Here is a 13373-nt window from a genome sequence, read left to right as displayed (position 1 = left end):
AGGGTCTATTGCTGTCCTTGTATCCCAACTGTATTTTCTAGTGGATTGTTTACCGCTTGGAGGGCGGCGGAGAGGTATTTCGCCGAGGACTTCGGTTTCCTCTTCGATAACACATCGCGTGTTGTCTTTGTGTTTGCATCTTCCTTCCTCTCTATCTTTGCCTTTTTATTATCTGCTGTGGTTTTATTTTGTTATGGCTTAGATAGTCTTTAACCAATTTCGTAGTATAGCATGTGTTAAGTTTCCACACACTAGTTGTTTGACATATTGCTTGTATTGGTTAAGTTGTAATTTGGGGGTCTAAACGTTCAAAGGTTTTTTGTACACGTTTTTGAACTTTCACCTCTACCTAGCAGTTTCTCCTCATGCAGTGAGCTTGGCCTTAGTCATAGAAGAAGGAAAGGCACAGAAGCTTGTCTACTACACCAGCAAAGTTTTAAGAGGAGCTGAAGGAAGATACCTCCCCTAATAGAGAAGTTGGCATTTTCATTGATAACAGCGATAAGGAAGCTCAGGCCTTACTTTCAAGCTCACATCATCAACGTCTTGACAAACCATCCACTCAAGAAGGCCACGAACAAGCTAGAAGCGGTTGGAAGATTGATTCAATGAGCAATTGAACTTAGTGAGTTTAACATAAGGTATCAACCAAGAGAAGTAATAAAAGCCTCGGCCTTTGCAGATTTCATTGCAGAATTTACTCCTGCCCATGACCAACAATGTAGGGACCAAGGGGCAAAAGAATGGATCGTTTGTATGGATGGTTCGACCACTTAGCATGCAGGAGGAATTGGAGTAGCATTGCAAACACCTGAAGGGGATTGTCTAGAGTATGTCGTCTGTCTACAGTTCCCGATGACCAACAACAAAGCTGAGTATGAAGCTTTTATTAAGGGCTTAAATCTGGCTAAGGCATTAGAAGCAGAATCATTGGTCATTCAAGGAGATTCACAGCTGATCATAAGTTAGGTGAATGGAACATGCAAAGCTAAGGAGGAACGAATGAAGATATATTTGAGCAAAGTCAAGTAGTGCATCAAGGGCTTCACAACGACAAAGTTTCACCAGATCCCAAAGGAAGAAAACATGGAAGCTGACAGCCTAGCCAAGGTAGCATCTGCAGACAAGTTGGTTGATAACCAGATTAAAGTCCAGTACATCCCAAGCATAGACGTTCCTAAGATACATCAGATAGACGAAGAAGCCAACTGAACCACTCCAACTGTATCCTATCTCAAGGACAGACTCCTCCTCGATGATAGAGAAGAAGTAAGCTGAGGGTTAGAGTGGCAAAATTTTTCCTCATGGACAAGATATTGTATAAAAGGGGCTTCTCTCAGCCTTACTTAAGGTGCTTAACTCCAGACGAGTCCCACCACATCATGAGAGACATACGTGAAGGAGCATATGGAAATCATTCAGGAGCAAGATCCCTCGTTCACAAGATAGTTCGCGTAGGATACTATTGGCCATCAATGCAAGCAAATGCCCAGGCTTACATTAAAGCTTGTGACAAATGTCAGCGCTTTAGTAGAATACCTAAGTGACCATCGATGTATCTTACCCCAATGATAGCCCCTTAGCCTTTTGCCTAGTGGGGAATTGACATTTTTGGTGTATTTCCAATGGGGACAAGGCAAATGAAGTTTTTGGTGGTGGGAATCGATTATTTCACTAAAAGGGTGGAAGTAGAGCCATTAGCAAAGATCACTAAGCAAAATGTTAGAAACTTCGTTTAGAAGAATATCATTTGCCATTTTGGAATTCCTAGGGTGCTTATCTCGAACAATGGACAATAGTTCGACAACGAACCCTTCAAAGAATTCTATGAACAATTGGGAATCAAGAATCACTACTCCTCACCCTCCCACCCACAGGCCAATGGACTGGCAAAAGTTACAAACTAATCCTTGTTGAAAATCATCAAGACTCAGCTTGAGTGGAAAAATAGGATATGGCCAAACAAACTATCTAGCGTCCTTTGGGCATACAAGACGACAGTAAGGACTCCTATTGGAAAAACCCCCGTTTAAGCTAGCATATGGAAGTGATGCAGTGTTACCCGCAGAGATTGGCCTGACTAGCTACAAGGTAGCCCACTATAAGGATGAAAAAATGAGAAACAACTTCATCTAAACCTCGATCTCATTGACAAGGAGAGGATGGACGCAGAACAGAGAGTAGCACACTACAAGAACTTAATGGTTGAGCACCACGATACGATGGTAAAGCCTAAGCAATTCAGCATTGGACACCTTGTCCTAAGAAAGGTGTCTTTGGCTACTAAGGATCCTGCTCATGGAAAGTTGGGACCTAATTGGGAAGGACCATACAGAGTCATCAACTACAAAAAATGAGGATCGTACTATCTAGAAGCCTTGGATGGACAAAGGTTAGAGTATCCATGGAACGTGGAGAACTTAAGGAAGTACTATCAATGAAGACTCGTCGAGAAGGTCAGCATGGACGACCTTAGCCCCTATAGAGTATTGGTTACCACTAATAGCCTACCTATGTTATCTTTCAACACTTATGTTTTCTAGTAGCATTTTATGTTTTCTAGTATTTGAATTCCCTAAAAAGCAATAGCTACTGGCATGTACAATGTTTGTAGACGTCATTTTGTTATGTACAAAGTTCCTAGTTTGTATATAAAGCAAATTGGATTTTCTACTTAAGTGTTTTAAATCCTTTATAAAATTAAAGTCCACAAGAAAGGCTAAAAGCCATAGATGAGTAAAGTCCTTAAATGCAAGGATGTATTGTCATAAGCCTCCTTTAGATGAAGGAAAGGCAAAACACCACATAGTGGAATAAAACCCTAAGGTAAAAATAAAATAAACTAAGGGAAGGAACAAATACCTCCCACATATACTCGTCTACTTGTGATGAGTGATGGATGAAGCAAAGGATGCATGCAATGAACAGACGATATTTATGGACAGAAAATGGCCAAAATCCCTAAGTGAAGTCCAAACCATGGACGAGCAAACACAAACATTCCAAAATCCATAAATAAGTAAAGTCCAAATCCTGGACAAGCAAGATCCAAAATTTTAAAGCTTAAAAAGTAGCGAAAAGGGATAAAGACGAATGGCCAACCATGAATATATTCATATATTTACTTGTTCAAAAAGGGTAGACAACCATAGTCCAAAAATCCTTAGAATATTTGAGCCTAAAGAGGCAAATGTACTTATAAAAACTAACATCTGGTTGAAAACAACAAAACCCCAACAACACAAGTGAAAATAAAAATAAATTTTTGCTTACAATTAAAACTACTGGGATAAACCACTGGGAACAACATCCCTAGACTTTGAATTGTCCTTCGTTGGAAGAGGAATGGAGGCATTGTCCTAAATGTTCATGTCCTCTGAGCTAGACTGAAGTAAAGAACTTTCAACTGCAATAGGAAGCTTGATGGAATTGAAGTCCACCCCAGGAAAGGCTTCAATGGCATCTAGACAAAAGTCCTCAAAGCCTGCAGCATAGTTCTTGTCCAAAAGTTCAGTGAACTCATTGGACGTCTTCAATTCTCTGATAGCCTCATCCTTAGCCTTGCTCAAAGAGGAAGTGAACTCATCGCTTCACTTCTAGAGATGATCTAAACAAGCCTCCTTCTTGACGATATCTACCTTCAACTCCTCAACGAGATTCTTCAACTCCTTCACCTCGTCCTCTAACTTTACTATCTCCCCAACCTTGCGACTCACCACCTTTTCCAAGTCACGAACCCTCATCTCTAGCCTAATCCTCTCTTTGTCTAACTCAATGGCTTGTCTGGACACATGAACTTAGACATGACCTGTATTGAGGAATATAGATGTGAAACAAAAGGAAGAATAAAGTTCAACTTTTCATAAGTGACTATGGACAAAATAAAATACATTGAGGAGATCATGAACTGTAGATCATTCAAACTCCTTCACGAACATGTCATAGCAAATGGTGACATCCTTGTTTGTTACTACTTGCTGGAACCTATCCCAAGCAAGACCCTCACTTCTCAAGAGAGTTAATGGACAACTTTTAGGAGGTGCAGCAACAAATGGTTTCAAGGATGAGCTTGCATCAAGGAGGAGTTTTGGCCGTCGACGGCTTATTAGAAGCAGTACAAGGAATGGAAAGGTTAGTCTAGACGACTGGGAGCTTGGACAAAGTAAACAAGCCATGTTTAGGCTTTTTATTGCCTCGACAGCTGAGAAGACTTCCAGTATCAAACGTCCTGGATATAGTCTTCCTTTTCTCCGAGGCTGCTGGACGAGACTGAGTAAGGATGTCCTTCTTTATCTGGACGACTTCATCACTTGCAGGGCCTTTTCCCTTATTCTCATTTATTGTTGCCATTACAATACAAGAAAAGGAGAGAAAATATTTTCAAAGTATAGGAGAAATAAATAAGAATGAACAACTAAAAGTGCAAGAAAGTAAAGAACTTACGTCAATGAGTAGTGAGCTCGTGAGCTAACGCTACATTTGTAGGAACAGGCCCAAGTCCCCAAGTTGATAGACGATGAAGCGTCACTAGGAATGAAAAGTTCTGTCAACAAAGGAGCGTGCTTGCTGGATGCAATTCAAATAAAATTTTCGTTGCGAAGGATGAGCTACTGCTAAAAAGAAAATAATAAGAGTTAGACAAAGATAACAAGATATTCAAGATGAAACAAAAGTAAGCAGCATACCCTGAGAACATAAACAACCCATTTCACCAGTGTAAGGAAGGAAGGTATCCCTACCTACCTCAATAAGGTTTCTAGCCTAGCACCCAGAGACAAAGAAGAACTCTGTCTTCCACCTCCTATCAAATGAGGGAAGTGACCTAATTAACCTACAACTAGAGCCCATAGCTAAGAATTGGCAGAAACCAATGGATTGGCTTATCTCAAATGGCTTATAACAATACAGGAACTTGTCGATAATAAGAGGACGGTTCCCGTCAAAAGCCTCTCTCTATTGTACTTGCATAGATACTATGGTTCTCCATGCATTGGGGTTAAGTTGATTTGGCCCTATACCTAACCTATGAAGGAGTTCTCTAGCAAAGGCATTCAAAAGCAACCTAAGGCCCCCTAGTAGGTTAGCCTCATATATACCAACCCCAAGAGAATTTGGGGTACAACACCAGTCACCAAGGGTAGCAAGACAAGGAAACTTTTTCAAGAATTTGGTATTTATCTCTCAGCATGAAAAGTCCATTTTCATCTACTTTGGATGGAATATTCACAGCACAACTACATATGATGTCCACCTATTCACTAAGGGAAGGAATGAATGGTTCAACATTTGTGGATGGGCTGGTAAACAACCCAGAAGCTGCCCTCCTCCTCATCTCCTCCCAAAAGACCTCTAAAGGAACCCTAGGAACTCCAGACAAGTATTTCTCATCCGCAGAATTACTTTCACTACTACTACCACTATTGTTACTCTCATTGTGATACTCGTCTATTTCTCTCTCATCCCAATCACTAGACGAGGACACTACAATCTCATTCATTTGTAAAGAATTCTAAAGAAGAAAGCCTACAAACGAAGAAAAGAGGATACTTGATTCTAGATGAAGAGGACTAAGGACGAAAGGGAACTTCTAGACGAGGCAAAGGACGACTAATGTCAAAGAAGAAAATATGAGAAAGTAAGAGGGTAGTAAAGGTATTAACCTATTTATAGGCAGCAAGGAGGGACACCAAAGCGATGTGGACCAACCAGAAAATGCCACATGGCGATTTTCTTTAAAAACAAAACCATGCAACGTGCAAACCATCAAGATTGAGCCATGTGGCGATATCTAGCACGTCTGATCCTAAGCTACCCCACAACGCCACATGGAAAACTCATCAACGACTAAAAAATTCTCGTGTGTAAAATAAATAATGATTTCAACAGTGGTATGGACGATACAAGAACAAGGGGGCAACTGATGGTGGGCTAAATCAAGTTCCATTCGTCCATGATGGTCGTCCATGACCAAACTACATCCAGACTAGTTCACAAAAAAGGAAGCTCAAATAAAAAGTACCATGGATAATGTATAGGATTCGTCCACAAACATCATGACCGTTCAAAGTAACCCAGTCATCCATGTCACATAGAGACATGGTCAACTAAATGGCACTTAGTAAATTTTGAAGGATTTTTCTACAAACACCAAGTAATCAAACCACGATTTATCATTCCAGAACGTGGGGAGGATTCCCCAAAATCTGCTCCATTTTCTCTACTAATTACACACATCTCCCATGATGGTAGTAGATCCGAATAAGTAAACCCACTAAAAACTCTCTATAAAAGGGATCTAACTCCATCAACCCAAGGTATGTTCTACAATTCATCTACTCACTATCCTTGTGTTCTAGATAGAAAAACTGACTTAACCGTCGGAGGGACCTTGGCTGGTTCACCCCGATCACCCTTGAAAGTTGTTTTCCTTCTCTTCAAGTCATCAAACAGTCGTTCTAGCTCGGAGCATTTAACCTATTGATTTCAGTGTATCATCAATATATATATATATATATATATATATGATTTAGTATTTAATTGGTTTTAGACTCTTCGGTTTATGCTCCAAATAATTCACTTGCCACAAAAATTAAAAACTTAAATGGACACGTGTGTAGACACCACATTTTGTACCTCTTACAACTCAAGTCCCTGTTCCCTAATGATGCTCAAACTCTAAGGCCCAAGGCTAGTTTAGAGTCCAATCAGATATTAAATTGACTTGAGGAGTGTTAAAATGGAAAATGTAACCTTTTAAATAAGTAAAAATCTATTTTTGGAAAATTAAATAACCAAAGTGGCCCTCGGCTTGCAAATGTGAGTCACGGCCTGCATACACGTGCTAAAGCATGCATGCGCGGGCACATTCTTGCGTACACAGCTAGCGTTTCGAAAGCATAAAAAAGGCAAGTTTTTTGTAATAATGGCTGAGGTTTGAAACAAATCTCATATCATTTGAGAGCCATTCCAAACCCCATTTTTTCCACTATAAAAAGCCTTATATGGTACATTTTCAAAGCACAGAAATCTCACAAGAAAAACTTAAGATTCACTTGAAAATAGTGAATCAAAGTGGAGTTTTTCACAAAACACCCTCAAGTCATTTTTTATTCGATTGGGACCTTTTCTAGCCCAAATCCTTTGAGTTTAAGATTGTCGTACATAACACCACTAAGGCATGGGAGAATGTGTAACTTGTTAAATCTACACTCTACACGTGGAGCGGTTGTGAGCAAAGGGAGAGGAAGCGTTGGCTAAAGGATTTTGTCTTGGTCTATGCTAAAAGTGTGACTGCCTTAGGAAGGAAGTAAGATTTACACCTGACATGGTACTCAAGCACTCACAAAAAGGGAGATAGTGACTTTCTAAGGTTAGAGGCTCTAAGGACACCCCTTATTGGTTGAGTTCACAATGAGTCACCTTAGAAACACGTGTACCAATCACAATACTCCTAATGTCCCTCTCAATGTCCAAGACTTGTGTCCCAAGCAGTGGCAAAGCTACCTACCTACGAGTCTCAGTGCCACATTGCCACAATTCTTATCCCTTAGTCAGTAGATAATATCACAGCTGTGAAAAGATCCAAAAAGAGAGAATATGATGACTTGACACCTGTCCTTTGTATTCAGCCATATTCCTTAGAGTATAAAAGGAATATGCAACTGTGCTATTAAGGCAAGAACCCAACTAGATATTTTGAGATGAAAGTGGAGAGTTGGTAGGAAGGAAAGGCAACTTCATTGTAAACTAATCTCCTTTTTTACATAATACAAGCTGAGCCGAGCAAGAATATTATGTTCTTGCTCCAATCGTGGTTTTTTATCCCTTCTCTAGGGTTTTCCATGTACATCATGTGTTGTTTTGATAGTCAACTTCTTCTTCTTGTTTAAATATGCATCTTTTTCATGTCCTACCATCACTTTCTTTATTTCTTGTTTGAGTGTCATGTCAAAACTTGCATCTTTTCAAGCTTTCTCATGTAGATGTACTGTTAGATAATTTATTTCACACCGATAAATAAGCTCAAATCTAACTTGCACGTACAATTGCTAATCACTATTTTATTGAATTGTGATAGATTTGATTGGGGAGAACAATCAAAAATCCCATAATGTATGATCTAGCCTGTGCACACAAGCTAAATTCATGCGTACGTAGACTTATTCTAGCGTGTGTGATGCTATTACCCAGAAGCCCTAAATTCTTGTTTGTTTTGTTTCTGCTTTCACATGTTTGTTCTGTGTAGCCTCTTTTTTGTATGTTTTAAGCCCCATAATTGCTTGTCTGCCTTTTAACATGTTTGTTTGTTATCACAAGTTTAGATTAGGATTTTCTTAGTTTTAATGTCATTCATTCACATGCTCATGCATTAATGCCATAAGTGCTGTGCTGCTAAGAGGTAAGTAAAGGGTAAGTCATATATTAGCAATGTCCATGCATTTGTGTTAGGGTTTTACTTTGATGATATGATGGAACATGCTTAGATGTTTGATTAGGGTTTGTAATAAGTTAATGCCTTGCTATCATGTTTAAGTTACTGCCTTGTTTTAGATATATGATAGGGTTTTCATATGTTAGATGAATGCTAGGGTTTCCTTTGTGTTTGGTTCTCTTTTGTTTAAAGGTAGATAGGTATGTGTTTTGGGATGAATTATGCCATGATTATATGCTTAGATGTATGCTAGTGTGTGTGTGTGAGTATAGATACAAGTGTTAAACATGTTTTTAATAAAGTTAGGATGTAAGACATAATGATGGGAGGTCAACCTTAGACTTGGGCGATCTTGGGTGCCTAACACCTTCGCAAGAGTGTACCTAAACTCCGAACCCATACTCTGATAGTAAGGCCAAAGGTCCTTCCTCAAAAGGACGCAATATTCATGGTTCCTAGACTATATAATTAAGTGGTGACTCTGACACTTCTCCCTTGCACCCATAACGTGGCAAAAAATTGGACTTCAATTTAGAATTTAATTGGATTGGGACTCTTCGATTTTTACACTTAATAATTCACTCGACACAAAATTAAAAATTAAATAGAACACGTGGTGCAAAATTTAGAATCCAATTAAAATCTAATTAGATTTTTTCACATAAAATACCTAACCTACTCAAATAGTTACAAGTTATAGCTTATAACTAATTCACTGCTTAGGGGGAAAAAGAGTTATCACCAATTTACTGCCATTTATTTAAAGAGCGAAAGTAAGCTAACAATAGCATTTTTTTTTTTTTTCTAGCCTCCCATCTTATGTAGGAAAATTTCAAACAGTCAAATGTGATAGCCTCCCATCTTCTTGTGGGTTTTTTCACTATTCATGGCACCCCCAAAAGGTAAGTGGAACATAGCACTCACCCAATTGACAATTGAACTTTTTCCCTATTCACGGTCATTTATTTAAAGAGTGAAAGTAAACTGACATTAACACTTTTTTCTAGCCTCCCAATTTCATAGCAAGTTTTTAGCAATCAATGTGATAGATTATGGATTGGCTTTGCTTCTTGTGGGTGTAATCATGGGGCCACCAAAAGTCAAGTGGAACATTGCACCCATTCAATTGACATTATTTTCCACAAGTCTTACCCATCTATGCAATCTTGTTGCAGTTATTAAGATTTTTTTCTTAAGACAATACACATTTGCAGGATTTACTAATTGCAGATATGGTTTGTAACTCAATGAACACCCTCCTAACATTTCTAATGGAGATTTCTATACTTCCTCATTGTAACTATCCAATTTTATTGCAAATTTTCAACAAATGTGATTGACAATGGGTAGGCTTTGTTTCTTGTGGGTGTAATCATGACACCACCAAAAGTCAAGTGAACATTGCACCCATCCAATTGACCATTCGCATTATTTTCCACAGTCTTAACCCATCTCTGCAATCTTGCTAAAGTTATTATGATTTATTTCTTACGACAATACACATTAACAGAGTTACTAATCACAAACATAATTTGTAACTCAACTGACACCTCGAAATATTTTCAACCAAAACTTTTAGAATTCAAATTCTCTCTCCTCACTATTTCTATCCAATTATATAAATAAATAAATAACAAGCATACTCTTTTGTTATTAGCACTTTAATTATATCTATAAGGGCTTCTATTGCCTTGAAAGTTGAATGGGCAACTCCTATTGCTATTGGACACGTAAAGAACATTTTCTTTTTATTACTAGCATTTCACAAGTTCTACTCTCACTTTAAATGGGCAAAAACTGTTGGTCACGTAAAGATATTATTATTATTATTGATAAGATTTATTATGATTATACGGTCGTTCTTGACTTGTTATAATTATATATAGAAAAGTCCCATGCTTCCAACCTGTGGCTACCCCATGCGTTAGTTGGACGTATGCTCGTGGTGGTAGCTAGGTTTAGAGACTTTAGTAACAATCGAAAAATCTTGTAAAACAAATAGCTTACGAAACCAAAAGAATATTCAGATAAAACTACACTCTTTTATTTGTTTTTTTAATTTCTAATGGGAAAAGTCATAGTTTATCTTCTCAGCACACACTACGGAACTCTACCTAACATATACTCCTATAATGTATAGTGATATTTTACTCAACAAAATGTATCTCTCCAGTCTATTAGTAGCTGACGCTATATAATAATCCTTAGACAGTTAAGAGCTCTAATTTCTTTATCAAATTTGCTACTCTTAAAAATTCCATATACTCATCAAAAAATAAAATAAAATTCCATATATGTCATAGGTGTTTTTATAAAATGCAAACAAAGAATCTATGTACCTTTCAAACTTCTATCAATTGAAGCACTAACTATGCGTGTCTTTAGTTTTGCCGTGTTGCCAAAGTTTAGATACTGAACATGAAACCTACATGAGATCTATTTGAAACGAAATCAAAATGACAACCCTGTGTTCCCATGTATAAAAACCAAAGCTTTTCTAATCTAAAATCAATCAGCAGGGTCAGAGATCAATTAACAGGCTAGGGTAATATCTGATCATGGGTTTAACGGCCAAGTCGATGGTGCCTGTTCTTGCAGTGCTATTGCTAGTGTACTTGGGAGTGGCCCATGAAGAAGCCCCAAACCCGAATTCGCTGGCGCTATGCAGTAATTTATGTGATCAAGATGTGTTCAAGTGCCTCACAGACTGTTTGTCAAAGGGAAAGGACTTCCTGGATATAATACAATGCCTGCTTTCATGTGGCACAAAAGGCAATACATGCTTGACTAGTTGCACCAGCATCCCCGATACACCGGGAAGAACTTAATCCTATAGCGTTCAGTTAGAACTGTTCGCATCAACCAAAGCCGGGAATCAGAATAAATATATACAATGACGATAATTGTAATAAATCATGCTTATGAGCATTGAATAAAATGAAATCACGACACTAGTCTTCTGGTGATTTCTTTCTTATTGAATTCATCAATTATATTTGGTTCATGAGCCGAAACTCTTCCCCCCTCCCCTCCTTTTTTTTTTCTCTCTTGTTCTTTTCCATTAAATATATAAATCAGTAATGCTACACTCCACTTATGCAGTCAAAGTACTTTCAAAACCAATGGAGCAAATGCCCATCAATGAAGTAGTCAGTACTTGTACAGACTTCTTTTTCAACAATGTTTAATCACAATGCTGCTACAAAAGCTGGGTGGTAGCTAATATTTCCTGATTTAAAATTCTTTTCATTCACAATCAAATACAAATAAGTTCACAGCAATCTGAATACATTCCCAAAACAATAATTCAGATCGATTTCCAAGGAAAATTGTTGCAACAAATTTGTGTCTTTACCAAAAAGCTTAAACAAAGTCATCCAGAGCTAAACCAGTTCCCAGAGTAAAACAGCTAGACTGGGGTATGCAAGAGCTAGGATAATGCGAGTCCCAGGGCCCTCAAAATGGACTACAGGTGATCATGCATATATCATAATTACCCATTACGATGGTAATGGAAGCTGCAATATGAAGCTAAATATGCACAGACTGAGCAGCCTATGCAGCCCATACCTAGCCTTCAGATATTCGACCTCTCTTTGACTCGACACCTGACTGAGAAAATCTCTGCCGAAGAACTTGCATAACATTTTCTATTTTCACATCTTTATTTGCCAAAAGAACCATGGCATGATAGAGGACATCTGCCATCTCTGAGGCAGTACGTGACTTATCTTCATTCTCCTCCAATGTTCAACACAACTCATCAGCTTCCTCCCTACAAATGAAAGTTCACATAAAAACCTTAAGTCAAAACACAGACACAAACACATACCCCTCAAACAGATAATTCTCTTTGGTTTATTGAAGATTTCTTCTCTGACTCATTCTTTATTCATTGACTGAAGCAAAGAGAGTATCCACTAAAATCAATCGACAGTCCAATAAAATCCATACTACCTGATTTTTGAGCATTGAGCACAGAAGTTTATTATCAAGTAACAATCGCTTTGTCCACGAGGGTTTTTCATTTTGTTCTGCTGCTAATTCTGCTTTGCATTGGGAGATTGTTGACCCTAATGAGCACAACGTGCTTAATGCCAACTTATTTCCTTCAACCTGCAAAAAATGGTCCGAATTACTTAAAAAATCAAGCTAAAATATGTTTGGAGTAATGCAGAGAATAGATATGTTAGCATTGCTTATCAAATTTGATTGAAGGTTCAAACCAGTTGGTGTTCTTTTAAATCAAAAAATGATGTATAATAACAAGTTTCTGACCCTGTGTGGCAGGTAGGCCCATCAGGCTTCCCTAGGTAGATTATCTGACAAATATTTGTGAGTTAAAGTCGAATGAAATCTCAGAAGAAGAAAAGTACAAATGAGCTAAGATTTTCCAAGTAGAAGTCTTCAAAACATACAGAGTCACGATCACAATCAAAAAAAATATCGTGCATATTGATGAAACTGTTTGAGGTCTCTCCCTTCGTCCACAACATCGACCGTGATCTGCTATAGATTGTTGCCTTCCGAGAGGAAATGGCTGTAGTGACTGCATCTCGGTTTGCAAGACCTTGCATTAATATGGCTCCTGTATCAACATTTTGGGCTATTGCCACCGCCAAACCTTTGTCATCCCATTTTACACTGTCTAACAATGTCTGAACCTGAAATACTATTTGATTACACTCCCAATTTATTTGTAAATGCAAAATTTCAGTCCTTAAAGAGACTAAAGAATGCATGAAACTATAATAGAACCAAGAAATAAATTAAAACAGATAAGGCACCACCTTTCATATTACAGACCATGTGAACATAAAGTTAAATCAAGAAGAAAAAAAATGATAGATGGATAGATAAGGGATAACCTTTCAGATTTAAGTGTCATTAGTACTTTAAAGGCTTCCTTTCCTTTCATATTAAACTGCAACCACGGGTGTGG

At 38.1% G+C, this 13373-nt stretch overlaps 1 pseudogene; it reads right to left on the bottom strand.

Moving 5' to 3' along the window:
- Window positions 1–12001: 12001 nt before the first annotated feature.
- LOC126706995 (histidine biosynthesis bifunctional protein hisIE, chloroplastic-like) lies at window positions 12002–13092 on the bottom strand (annotated as a pseudogene).
- Between the last annotated feature and the right edge of the window lie 281 nt (window positions 13093–13373).

The sequence above is a fragment of the Quercus robur genome, chromosome 2, assembly GCF_932294415.1.
Source record: "Quercus robur chromosome 2, dhQueRobu3.1, whole genome shotgun sequence".
NCBI classification, from domain to species: Eukaryota; Viridiplantae; Streptophyta; class Magnoliopsida; order Fagales; family Fagaceae; genus Quercus; species Quercus robur.
The sequence above is the reverse complement of the archived record's forward strand: the minus strand, read 5'-3'. Positions and strand labels throughout refer to the sequence as shown.